At 39.6% G+C, this 13,476-nt stretch overlaps 1 protein-coding gene across 3 annotated transcripts in view; it reads left to right on the forward strand.

Annotated features, from left to right (window-relative positions):
• Nucleotides 1-13,476, forward strand: part of LOC127623424 (lysine-specific demethylase 6B-like) — a 116,008-nt gene that overhangs the window by 56,930 nt on the left and 45,602 nt on the right. Inside the window, exon 1 of one of the 3 annotated variants that reach the window (XM_052098071.1) lies at nucleotides 8,665-9,077. The exons of the other annotated variants lie outside the window; for them this stretch is intronic. The gene's annotated coding sequence lies outside the window, so the exon portion shown is untranslated. Of the gene's footprint in view, nucleotides 1-8,664; nucleotides 9,078-13,476 lie in introns of those variants that run through there. 3 annotated transcript variants of the gene reach the window in all.

Genomic DNA, 13,476 nt, shown 5'->3' on the forward strand with positions numbered 1-13,476 from the left:
TCCTTTCATGTCAAAGCTCTCTCATCACTCTCTCTCTAACTTCTCTCCATCCCCTCCACTAGAAAAGGAAGAATTGGAAGATGTTCAGTTTGTGTGTTTTGCTGGGAAGGGCTTGTTTGTTGTAGTTTTTTTTGTAAGAAAGTTTTAAAGGGGACACATCATGAGAACTTGAATTTTCCTCGATCTTTTGAATTAAAGAGTTAATTTTACTATGAAAATGTACAGTAAGATTCAGAGTTCAAAACTTTCTGCTGAGTCTAAACAAACTTTTATTGAAACTAAGCTGCAAAAACAGTTTGTTCTGTACTTTTACAAGTTTCTAATGTCAGCTAGATGAATTCATCAACAACACAACTGTCAACATTCACACATCAGTGACAACAAGGGATGTCAGTTTTCATACATTTTCATACCTAATCACAGATTGAACGATCAATTTGAATGACAAATGTAAATACCATCATTGGTTGCAAATAAAAATCCATCCATCCATCCATCGTCAACCGCTTATCCTGTGTACAGGGTCACAGGGGGCTGGAGCCTATCCCAGCTAACATTGGGCGAAAGGCGGGGGACACCCTGGACAGGTCGCCAGTCCATCACAGGGCCACACATAGACAGACATACACTCACACTCACACTCACATCCACATCCACATCCACATCCACATCCACATCCACGGCAATTTTTTTGGAGACACCAATTAACCTAGCCTGCTTGTCTTTTGGATGGTGGGAGGAAGCCGGAGTACCCGGAGAGAACCCACACAGACACAGGGAGAACATGCAAACTCCACACAGAAAGGCCAGGGCAACCAGGGTTTGAACCCACAACCTTCTTGCTGTGAGGCGACAGTGCTAACCGCTGCACCAACGTGCTGCCCTTGCAAATAAAAATAAACAATTTGAGGATTGGTATTTTTATCAATAAATACTCATTTTACTGTATATTAATACATGTGGCAATGTTTAGTAATAATTTAGCTTAATAACTTGACATATGGATCTTAATAATAAAGTGTATAGAAAATACAGATTCGGCTCATAATTTTAATTTGATAAAGCATACCATTACACTGGTCATGGTGAGATTTCAGGTGAGCAATGACGTGATTGTCTGTTGGGAATGAGATGAAACAGGGAGACCAATGGATGGACAGTGCTTATCAAATTGTACTGTAACATACTAATATGGTGTTTGCAGTCAGTGTAATCTTTATTTTTAGAGAAAGGATTTGTAAAGAGGCTGTTATTGAAGTATGGAGCTGTGCAAACTATATTTGACCCGACAGCTAACCTGCATCTTGTGTAAGAACATCCAATCATGAAAAGTGTAGGGTGAAGTGACCCAATTAAGCTCACCCAAATCTACTGTTTTATATGTTTTCTTATAGAAATGTCTACAGCAGGGTTCCTCAATAGGCGGCCCACGGAACAAATATTTTAGTACATGTATTTTTCTGAGTACTTTCCAAACAGACTCCCAAAGTCAACTACTTCATACTTTTTTTAAAAATTGTATAATGCCTGGATAATATAACGCTAGGTACTGTGATACAAATACACGTGGAATAGTGCACAGTAAGAATAACATTGTGCAGTAAAACAATATGATGCACTGCATAATATTAAAAGTAATTTATTAGAAAACATTGGCTCACAGTCTTTATTGAAATTATTGCAATAGTTTGTTATATTATCCTTACGAACAATAACAATATAAATGCTTATAGGTCTAACTAAAAGAAGGAAAGACATTAAATTGATTTTTATTCAAATTTAACAAATCTGCAATTAGGGAAAATGCAGAGAGTAGATCCTGGTTTGGAGATGAGCAGGAACAGTTGACTCACATGGAGGACATTGAGATCCAGATTGTTCATTAAATTTTGTTGTTGTTGTTGTTTTCCCAGCAGACAAAGTTGGACAAATTATATATAATATAATTGTTTTTAATTTTTTTTTTTAATGTAAATATTTAATTTTCTGCAATGAAAATAGATTCAGTATCTGGAGTTAAAAATGATTTCAGTTAGCAAGTTCAATAGGTTATTTGCTCAGTGGGCTCATTAGGAACAAAAGGGGTTAATGGAAAATAAACCTCAGTAACGTAAAGTAAGGTAAACATAATGGCTTTTATTATTTAGATTTTCAGAGTATGTTTTTATTGCTGTTTAAACAAATAATAATAATGATCCTGCTATTAAGCTATGAGCAAACAGGCTTTACAAAGGCACTGTTTCTTAAGAGCCCACCGGGCCACACATGGAAGAGGTGTGGTGGTAGGTCCGACCCTTCATGGGGGAAGAGTTTTCTACAAGCACAGCAGCCGGGCAGAGGAGACTATGCCAAGGGAGACTGTATCATGGAAAATACACACAGGAGGCCACTAGGGTAGCCGAGACCTGTGGAGCACGCTCTGTTCTCAGAAGTCCTTGGAAGCAACGTATGCGCAAACCTAGTTGTCATGGCAACTGAATAAACAAAACCTCGCCTGGTCAATATTTACTCGTCAAGTGCAAATCAGACAGAAACTAAAAGAAGGAAAGACATTAAATTGATTTTTATTAAAATTTAACGAAAGTACTTTTACATTTTTTGCGATCTACCAGCATTGCCTTTGCGATCGACTAGTAGATCGCAATCGACGTATTGGGCACCCCTGATCTAAATAATACCTAATCATGTAAATCGTATATTATTTTGGCTTTATGTTAACAAATTGCATTGCTGTAAATATATATAACTTGTAATATGAGTGTTATCGACTCTCATGGCAAAAACTGTTAAACAGGTTTGTAAGCATTTGTGCTCACGTTATTATTATTTGTATATTTTCCCTTATATTTACAATATACTTACAGTTGCAAAGCAAGCATTTTAATGTTGGTGATTACTCATTTGCACAGTTTTATATTATTATTGTAACATTTATTTCATGCGTTTGATTATCTAAATAATACCTAAATTATATAGTGTGTATATTGTTTACAAACTGCACTGCTGTAATTATATAGTGTATCCTATAATATGTGTTTTTTTTCATTACACATTTTAATTCAAACAGGTTTGTAAGTATTTGTCCTCACCTTATTATTACTGAAATATATTTGCACTTACTGTATATTTTTACTCTATTTATAGTAAAGCAAGCATTTTAATGGTGGTGCCAAAAAACAACTTGTACAATAAAACAAAAATCACATGTTTGCTCTTAGACATTTTAAAACATAAAATCACATATTTATAGTACAGATTAAAAATAGCATTTTCCAGTTTTATTAATATACCAAAAGTATTGTTACGCCATTGATTTCATACATCAATTAAATAGTACTGATAAAAAATAACAGTTTCCAATATTAATGACACATCAGAAGAATTGTTACACCATTTATTCCAGTCCATGTATCTTTATTTGTAACACTCGTTTTAATAGTGACACAAACAATAAGAACTGTACAAATATTTCTTAAGTGTATCATCAGGCACGAAACTTCACAAGATTAAAATCACATAACAATTTTTCAACTGATAAAATCATTTCAATGTTTATACTCCAGAGCTGGATTTGAACCTGCGTCTCTATGACGATTAGTGGTAGTTTTTGTTTTTAGCTCTACCACGATGGACACGTGCTGGCCTTACCCCAGCACAGGGCCTGTTAGCACAGGCACTGGGTCTGACTACGGATTCCTCTGCTGAATTTGTGAGTCAGAGGGCTAAGAGGAAGAGCATCCAGGGTTCACAAGTTCTGATTCAGAATTTTACTAAATAAACTAGAAAATAATTTTTACATTTAGACCTAAAGTATAAACCATAAACAGTTAATGTAATATTTTGCATAATTTCTGAATCTGTCAAGCTTTAATAATATTTGGACAGTTCTTAACTTTGTTTTTTCTCTGCCTATTCATTTTCTCCCTGCAATGAAAATAGATTCAGTATTAGAGTTAAAAATGAATTCATTTAGCAATTTCAGTAGGTTATTTGCTCACTGGGCTTATTAGGAACAAAAGGGGTTAATGGAAAATAAACCTTAGTAACTTATAGTAAAGTAAGGTAAACACAATATTTTTTATTATTTAGATTTGCAATGTAGAGTATGTTTTTAATTGTAGTTTAAACAAATTATAATAATGATCCTACTTTTAAGCAATGAGCAAACATGCTTTTCAAAGGCACTGAGCCCACATGAAAAGAAAGTTATATTTATGGATTTATTTACTATTTAATCAGATAAGTAAATACGCATGAAGAGACTAAAGTCTAAATTCAGAAAGTCTAAATACTGCAGAGATGGTGGAAAATGTTCATGAAAACAACAACAAAAAATAATCTTTAGTATAATTGTCGCAAAAAGAAAGAAATTACCCATAATATTCATGAATAAAGTCTAGAGAGTAAACAAGAGTGGAACTAGAAGTCAACTGTCACTCAGTCAAATGTGTTTTTTTATTATTATTATATTAGTTGCCTAACAACCTTGATAATGTCTCAGTTACTGTCGTAACCTCCATTCCCTGATGGAGGGAACGAGACAATATAGTGACACTAGTGTTTGCTCTTGGGAGACCGATTCACCTTCAGGTCTTTGAGAAATTGGCAAGTTGAATTTGCATGCCACTCCCCCCGACATACGGGTATAAAAGGAAGACAGGTATGTGGATTCATTCAGGTTTTGCACTGAGCAGCCGAGACAAGGTCCCAGACCTTACAGCGGTGCAGTTCAGCCTGTGACAAGAGGGACACAAAGTCTCATTCCCTCCATCAGGGAACAGAGTTTATGACAGTAACCGAGATGTTCCCATTGAATGCAGATGTGGCAGCCTGGTCGAGTCCTCAGTGTCTGATATTACCAAGGCGCCTTCCGATGCAGCGATCGACATCTCATCCAGCTCACGAACTCCGGAAGAGCATGACTGACGGTGAGGCAAGCCTGCGTCATCCCAGTGCTGTTCAGAAGCGAATGAGCATACCGGGGAGTGGGTGGTCCGTGCAGATTTACCCAGCGGAACCGTACCCACTGAAGCCCCTGAATTGCCTTCGGCGTCAGCCAAAGCGGTCTCGTAACCGTAGGTAGGAGGAGCCGCAAGGGGGACAGCCGAAGCGGCTTTCCCTCGGAAGAAGGAAAGCCGCGACCGCAACATTGCCATGGTCATGTTCTCGCAGTGAGAACGTGAACCATCCACGAATGCTTCCTCAATGTGCTTATGGCCCAGGTACGTGAGGCAGTGATCGTGAGCGTCAGAGGCGGAGAGGTAACAAAGACGCACCTTTAAAAAGACGTTCAAAATCACTGTGCCTGGTCTAATAGAGGAAATGCTCTTTTAGAGGAAAAGCTCTTTAAAGCCCTGTCGAAGCGCCCAGGAGTGTAGTCTGCAGCGGAGTGGAGAGAGAACCGCTGCAATGCGCCATATATCCAACACCGATGCTTGTAGAGTTGGTGAATGGAACGGCAGTTATCAATACAACCGCTCGGCTCCAAAGAAAAAGTCTGAATGAATCTGCATAACTTTCTCCCTTTTATACCCGTATGTCATGGGGAGTGGCATGCAAATTCAACTTGCCAATTTCTCATTGGCCTTTTCTCAAAGATCTGAAGGTGAATCAGGCTCCCAAGAGCGAACCCTAGTGTCACTACATCGACACAACGTCGAGTGAGAGACAGAAGGGGAACACCAGCATTCTTTGACATTTCTACACACACACACACTTGTCTATTGGCAGAAAGTCAAATATTTCAGAGTTAAAGCACAAAACAGCTGTTTCTTTATTTTCTCTCTCACATTGAACACTCACTCACACAGATACATATCTCATTCTTGTGTGATGCATACACTCAGTACACATAAGTGGTGATGTATACATACAAAAAACATCACCCATAATTAATTACAATCATCCAGCCAGAGAACACTCTTGGAAAGCCGCTTGTCCAATCAGATCAGGGCCAGAGCTATCTGTTGTAACTTACACCTTGACTACACTGGGACTTCATTCTTCAGAATTGTAAAAGATTACTTGGAATTGGTCAAATATATTAATAAAAAAGAATATGTAAAGATTGTAAACAAGGCTAATTTATACTTCTGCATCCAACCTATGGTATAGGCTCTGCATAGTGGCCAACACGTTTGTTTTGCATTTATAGTTCTGCGTTGGTGTGTCTGCATCATTCTGTGAGTACACAGCCAAAATGCTAACCATATGCTAACCATAAATAAACAAAAACAATACAAGAAATGAAATTTCTGGATTCAGAAGTATTTATTAAATTATTGTAGCATCAAATATTTGTTCAAAGTATGTGAACATGTTGAAATGTAGGAACATATTATTTTATTTCCCTATACATGTACATTAATGAGGAAATTACTGTATGCTTGCCCTTGAGTCACTTAAATAATAATCCATAAATATTTTGGCTTTTGCTTTTGACGTTCTGTGCTGAAAAATAAATCATCAAATTAATTAGTAACTACTCACCTGAATAACAAAAAATGGGTGCCGTTTTTAAGACTTTACAATGCATATATGTAATATACCTAACTTTTACCTGGTGCTTTTTAATTTGCTTATTAAATTAGAAGTGATCCATTTCCATTCAAACTTATGAAATATGATTATTTACTGGACATCAATACTGTCAAACATACTGTCAAATAATTGTGTCGATCGGAAAGTTTGTCTGTAGAATACAAAAAATACTATTTCACTCTCATATCAAATTAATATCAAGTAAAGGTCTTGAGTAAAAAGCTTTTAGAGTTTATAAGCTATAAACAGATAACTTTTGTCACGTTTTGTTTTTAACTTCATGAAACACAAACAGAATAAATAACAGCAGGTGCTCCCTATTGAGACAATTGCTTTAATGGTGCAGAGTCCAACTACAATGTAATATAATGCATTGATATTAAAATAAACTTGGATAAAATGTTACGCAACCTCAGAATTTCTTGTTATAATCCTGGAGTGCGGTCTCTGGTTTAAATGGACCAATCACAGTTGTTGTAGTCTGCGTCAACACAGCAATTCTTACGTAAATTGGCCCATTCAATTTAATGGTTTTTGATACTATTTAGGAGAGTGAACACTTGATGCATGCGCAGAGCACATGCACAGGTGTAGATGTTGGGCTGCATGTGGGAAGTACGCAGAGACTGTGCACGTGACGACATTAACGTCAAGTGCACTGTTCGAGAAATATGGCAGCATGCTGACTATCATGATCGTGTCACTCTGTCAGTCTGTGTTTTTGTGTTACAGAATCATAACATCAATGTTCTGTCTGTGTTGTTTTGTTTTTTTGTCTGCGTGAACGCACAGCTTCGGGATGTGGTTTCCCTGCCATGCGCTCTTCAGTTGGTCTTGTGTTTCATGTTCGGAGTATGGTGTCTGGTTCTGTTTCGGTTTTGGTGTCCAGATACTCCATGTCTTGCCTTTTATTGGAGTGAGTGCATTGTGCTTATGTCACCTTGGCAGCATGCGTCAATCGTTTGTGTCTGTCTCTCACAACCACGGACATGCTTCGCATTGCGCTCGCTTTGTGCTGTGCGCCCGGGTCTTGTCTCATGTTGTTGCCTGTTGCGTGCATCGCGTGGTGTTTGCCTCGCGATGAACACTCAGGCTTTGTCTATTGTAAGAATCTATGGCATTGCTTTGTTGCCATTGCCATGCATTCTCTCGTCTTATCTGTCGGTTGGCATGGGTGCAAATTTCCTTATTGTCTTGGGATGTGCACTTGTGCCATTTGGCTCTTTGTTTCTCGTGAGAGCATGTGGTTTTGTTTTGTTTCTGTTTTGCCTCATGTCTATCAGTCCTCCTTCATACCCGGCATCCTTGTTTGTCCATTATTAGTTAATTTGCCTCACCTGCCGTGCTGTTAACCTGTTCATATCATATATTGATATGTCATGATACTTTTCCCAGTTATATTTCTTTTACAATCCCTGTATCGATATTTGTATTGATCCTAGAGCGGCGTATGATCAATTGACAAGTGGTATTGCCAAGCACCACGATACATATCTCGTGATTCAATATATCAAGGTGCTTCATGATATCTTAATTGGATTGTGATTGAGAGACACCCAGTTTGTCTGTGGGAGAAAAAGTGAATTTGCTGGGTCAGATTCATTCTCTGGCACCTTCATCAAAGTGGTTCTGACCGCATCAGAAACACATCTCAGATTTGCGCTTCGTCATTATTGAACTGTAAGAAATCAAATGAATACACATTTATGAAGCTTTATTCATCAGCATGGTCAGTTGACCACTAAATATCAAACCTCATGATCAGACTGCAGATGGAATCATGTAGTCCAACTCTAAGATTGCATTAAAATATTGGAATAGTGAGGAATAGTGAGGAATCCCTTCGCTCTTCAGTCCCTTCTATCTGACACACAAGGAGGGAGGGTGAGAATGAGGCTAGAGAGAGGGGACGGGGGAGGGGATGCTTAGAGCGAACTATTTGAATAAACCAAGAGAGGCAGGCCGGCCTATAGAGGGGGTTGGGCTTAAGTGCTGTGTGTGTGTGTGTGTGTGTGTGTGTGTGTGTGTGTGTGTGTGTGTGTGTGTGTGTGTGTGTGTGTGTGTTTATGTGAGAGAGAGACCAGCTCTTTCCTCTCTTTGTTTGACTGCTGAGTGGAAAAAAAGCAGAGAGAAAGAGTGTGTGTGTGTGTGTGTGTGTATGAGTGAGAGAGAGAGAGAGAGAGAGAGAGAGAGAGAGAGAGAGAGAGATTGAGGATAGCATAGAACAACAGAACGAGTGGGACACTGTTTTTTTATTATTATATATTTTTTTTACTTTGGCTTAAAAAAGAAGGAATCCTGTTTGCTTCTTTTGCATCAGCTCTTGCATGGTGTGTGTTTTTGTTTGCAACCCCTGCTGCCGGTGTGTGTGTGTTTGTGCGTGAGGGGGGCAGGTATTCAAGCCTGCAGCTGGTTAAAAGGAAAATAAGAGCAGAGATTTTGCTGAGCTCGTCCAACTAACAGACTGAACGAGCACCTCAACACAGTGTGGAATTATCTCACAGGGAAAAACACAGGGAATAACGCTCAGAAACACGGTAAGACTTTCTCTCTCCACCTCTGTCACTCTGTTTCTTTGTGCTTCAAGGAGGCATTTAAACTGATCTCGTGGAAGTATCCGGGCTGCATTTGGACAGCTCAGCAAAATGAAAACACACACTAGGTGGAGAGCAAGAGAAAGTTGCTCTGGTTTTTCCAGTAGGATTGCTGCACAAAGGAAGCTTGTTGTATGCAGTCTGTCCGGCTTGCACTGTTTATGTTCTGACTGTTTCTCTCTCACACACACACACACACACAACAGCAAAAGAAAAGATGCAACAGAAATGCTGCTCTATTTATTTCCAATGAATTGTCTTTTCCTCACATTCATATATGGAAAAGGAGGATGTATACATGATGATGTACACATGACTTGTTCCTGACAAGGTCGGTGAAGTTTATTGAAGAGATTAATTGTGCTCTGTTAGTGGCTTTGTGCTTTTCTGAGTCTCATTTAAGGTGTTTGTGATTTAGAATTGTTTGCAGGCTCTTTACACGTGTGTGTGCGCGCGTGCGAGTGTGTGTGTGTCTGGCTTTCTTGTGGTAGTAGGAAGTGGTGGTTATGGATTATGTGTAAGTCAAGAACTGAAGTAAACCCGGCGCTTAAGCGGTGTGAGTGTGTGAACCTCCACTTCCTTTTGGCTGAGCGTCCGTCTCACACACAACCCACGTCCATTACCGGCATCCTGGAGTATTGTGATCAATCAAGAAACAATTGTGTTTTTGCGTATGTGTGTGTGGTGCCGTTGGCATTGGTGTGTGTATCTGTTGGATCCGCCCCTCATTAAAGCTCTCCACTTAAACAAAAAAACACAACATATTGTAGGAAGAACACACTTCATCATTGTCATTAGGAGATATTCAAAACATTCTATAGACATATATTTGTTAGCTATTTAAACGGGCACATGGTATGGACTTCCATTGTTTTTATATAAAGCTTATTATAATTAATAGACTAACCCTAATAGAAAACTTTTTGCATCTTTATACATGAATCGTTTTTCCAATTGAGAACCTCCCTGAATCTTTCTAAAGGGAGGTTTTGTCAGATTTAGCTCACATTTGGGGACAAATTTATCCCTAAACTATAGCATAGTACGCACACACTCACATACATACACACACACACATCTTCATTTCAAATCTGTGTCAGTATTGTGTTACACTTGACAATCGGCCCCTCTGTAACGCTCCATTCATCAGTACATCACCACCGGAAGAACATCCTCTTTTTTTTACCCACCCACCCTGACCATTTTCGTAATAGTAAATCAGACTTCAGTGTGACTGTCTGGCCTGGATCACATCTGACGTATTGTCGCCAGAGCCGGTTTTCATCAGAGCATACAAGCATGTGTCGCCCTTAGGCCAGTTTTGCTTTTAGCCTACATTGCAAATGGTTTAACAGCAGCTTTGTGCCGTGGAGCTCTGACTGAACTCAAATGACAGTGACATTTAACCTGAACTCTCCCTGGGCACAGGCTAGTGCTGTTAGCATTAGCATTGAGAGGGCTGTTTCATATAATGCCATAGTGATTAGCAGTGTGCTAATCTATTCATTAGCTGCTAATCTAATTGTCATTACTGGTAATGACAGGGCTGTTTGTGTATTTCTGTAATTGCTCAGGCTAGTTTCTATCGGGAAGTCCTGTTCCGCATCCTTTACCTTCCAATTTTTTTTAAATGTAAACAAAGTGATGGATGGTTAATTGTACCACTTTACCTGTACTTACTCTATTAGCGTAACTTTTATAAAATAAAAAAACCTGATATGTCAAAATAACAAAGATTCTAAAAGCTTTTAGTGGCTGTTTAGGTCTTACACATGGTTGGGCGCATAGCCTTTTTATTACCGCAAGCCAGTGCGAACACTTTTGACACATACGACTGCTTTGGAGTACATTTAATCAGAAGGCACGTGCGCCGTCGATGCAAACAGTCTGTGTTTTGAGACAAACAAGTGAACGGAGCTGATGACGAAATTTCGGTCTGGTGCAATGTGCGTGACGTAGCGGCAAGTGGGAAACCAAAGTATACTTTGCCTTTTACACTGCTTGACGTATATCTCATAATTGTTTATTATGGTTTTGTAGTAACAATAACTGTAGTAGTATTTTGGCAAAAACTATGGTTACCATGGTCAGTTTTTGTAAGAGTTATGTAGGGGTCTGGTTTTGAGACCTATATTGAGGAGACCTGGATTCCTTATCCTGCTGGCTTTGATTCAGTCCATGTCCATTGTAAGTTCTCTCTTTATTACTCCCTCTGATAGTTGTTTGTTCTTCTGCAGATGTGCACTCACAGAGGGGTGTGTGTGTGTGTGTGTGTGTGTGTGTGTGTGTGTGTGTGTCCTGAACCCCACCCCCCAGGACAGGCCTGGCTGAACGGAGGATTGTGCATTCATTGGAATGGAGAGAGAGAGAAAGAAAGAAAGAAAGAAAGAGGTGGCAGAGACGAGGTAGAGGGAGAAGGGAGGGAGGGAGGGAGGAATGATTGAGTGGGCTGCCTGAAGAAGAAAAGGAGATGTAGGAGAGAGAGAGAAGGGGGAGGGGAAGTGTTGCTTGGCTGGTGTTATACTCTTTGGTTGAAGGAGGAGAGGGGGAGGTGGGGAAGGTATAGACACTCAGCCGGTGAGTTTGAGAAAGAGAGATATGCAAACATTTGATGATGACAAAATGGACAGATTGATGGTGAACTGCTACAAATTGCTCCCGGGGTCATATGTGTGCATATGAGATATTGAATGCACTGACACTAGATGTGACGTGAACACATGTCAAATACTTACAAACTTTGACTTATGTGGACTTAACCAGATATTAATATATGTATATAGGCTAGTACCTAATAGTACAATTTAAACTTATAAAAGAACTCATTAGAATTTAATTGAATCAGATTTCATCATTTATACAAAATTTACTCACCCTTACAAAAGGAGATATTTTCCAGCAAGTTCACAATTGTTCATCAAAAAAGTATTTTTAAAATGTTATATTAATCGCGATAAGAAAATATAATGATCTCAGATTTTAAAAGTAGTAAAATGTGACTATATTGTATACTTGTTTCCTGTCATAATGCATTTATTTGTTCTTTATTAAATATTAAACATAATATTATACATTTCCTAAAGTCTAAGTGGGATGTTGACTGATTGAAAGAACTATTATTCATTGCAATATGCATTAAACCCTCATTTAATATTAATCAATCGGCAGGCTGTCTTCGTGTCAGGGCATCCAGCGCTGCATTGAACTCCATATGGAAAGCGTGTCTTGTTCTGATTTTAGCAGACTCTTGGACTTTGCATATGACAGAGTGTATCAGGCACACTGTGGAAAATGCATATTTGCGTTTTGCTGGCCATTTGTGGACCATTGTGTCCACTCCCAGTGGGGCTTGGGACTTCGAGTACCAGAGGGCACAGTGGATATTCTCCACTGAGGCAAATAGATCGATTTCTGCTTTGCCGAATATTTACCAAATCCTCAATACAGCTTGAGGATGAAGTCTCCATTCGCCCAGTGACACCCCTTGGCGTGACAATAGGTTCACGCTGTAATTCAGGCGGCCAGGGACATATGTTGCTCTCAGGGAGAGATGATGACGCGTCAGTCTCAGCAGTGGAGGTGAATGAATTCCGTCTCGGTGGTTTCTATATGCCACAACTGTCATGTTGTCTGAGCAAACAATACAGCTGATTGCTCTAGGCGGTTGATGTGCCACACTTTCTTTGCACCTATCCAGGTACCGAAAGTCGGGTGTCCATTGAACACCGCCCCCAATCTGTGTTGGAATAACAGTATAGTCACCTCTTTCCGCCCAACAACCTGCCCCTGCGCAACACCTCGCTGGTAAAATGCAGGAGCTGTCCAGGCTGCTAAAGCAGCTATACAGCGGCAGGATATAGTAATGCACATACGCCCTTGGTGCCAAGCATATCGTGGCACATGACGCTTCAGCCAGCACTGAAGAGGTCTCGTGTAAGAGACTTAATGGAATGATGGTGGATGCCACCGCCATAAACCCAAATGCTTTCTGAACTGAGACAGACACTGCAGAGTAGCCTGAACACACTCGCTCGTGAAGTTTAAGGTGAACTCCACGAAAAAGGGAGGATTTTTATTTGGCTGGGGGAGAGCATGCTGTTCACATTGAGGCCCAAGCTGTTTAAATGTTGAAGCAGTAAGTCTCTGTGCTGGCATAAAAGTTCCTCTGATTGTGACAGTGACAGCCAACCGTCAATGTAGTTCAAGATGTACATGTCACTGTTTCAGAGGGGCGAGATCCGCATCGATGCACTTTGTGAATGTGCGAGGAGCCAGAGACAGTCTGAAGGGCAGGACTTTGAATTGATACTCTGTTCCCTCAAGCGCGAATCTCAAAAACATC

Source organism: Xyrauchen texanus, chromosome 1 (assembly GCF_025860055.1).
Source record: "Xyrauchen texanus isolate HMW12.3.18 chromosome 1, RBS_HiC_50CHRs, whole genome shotgun sequence".
NCBI classification, from domain to species: Eukaryota; Metazoa; Chordata; class Actinopteri; order Cypriniformes; family Catostomidae; genus Xyrauchen; species Xyrauchen texanus.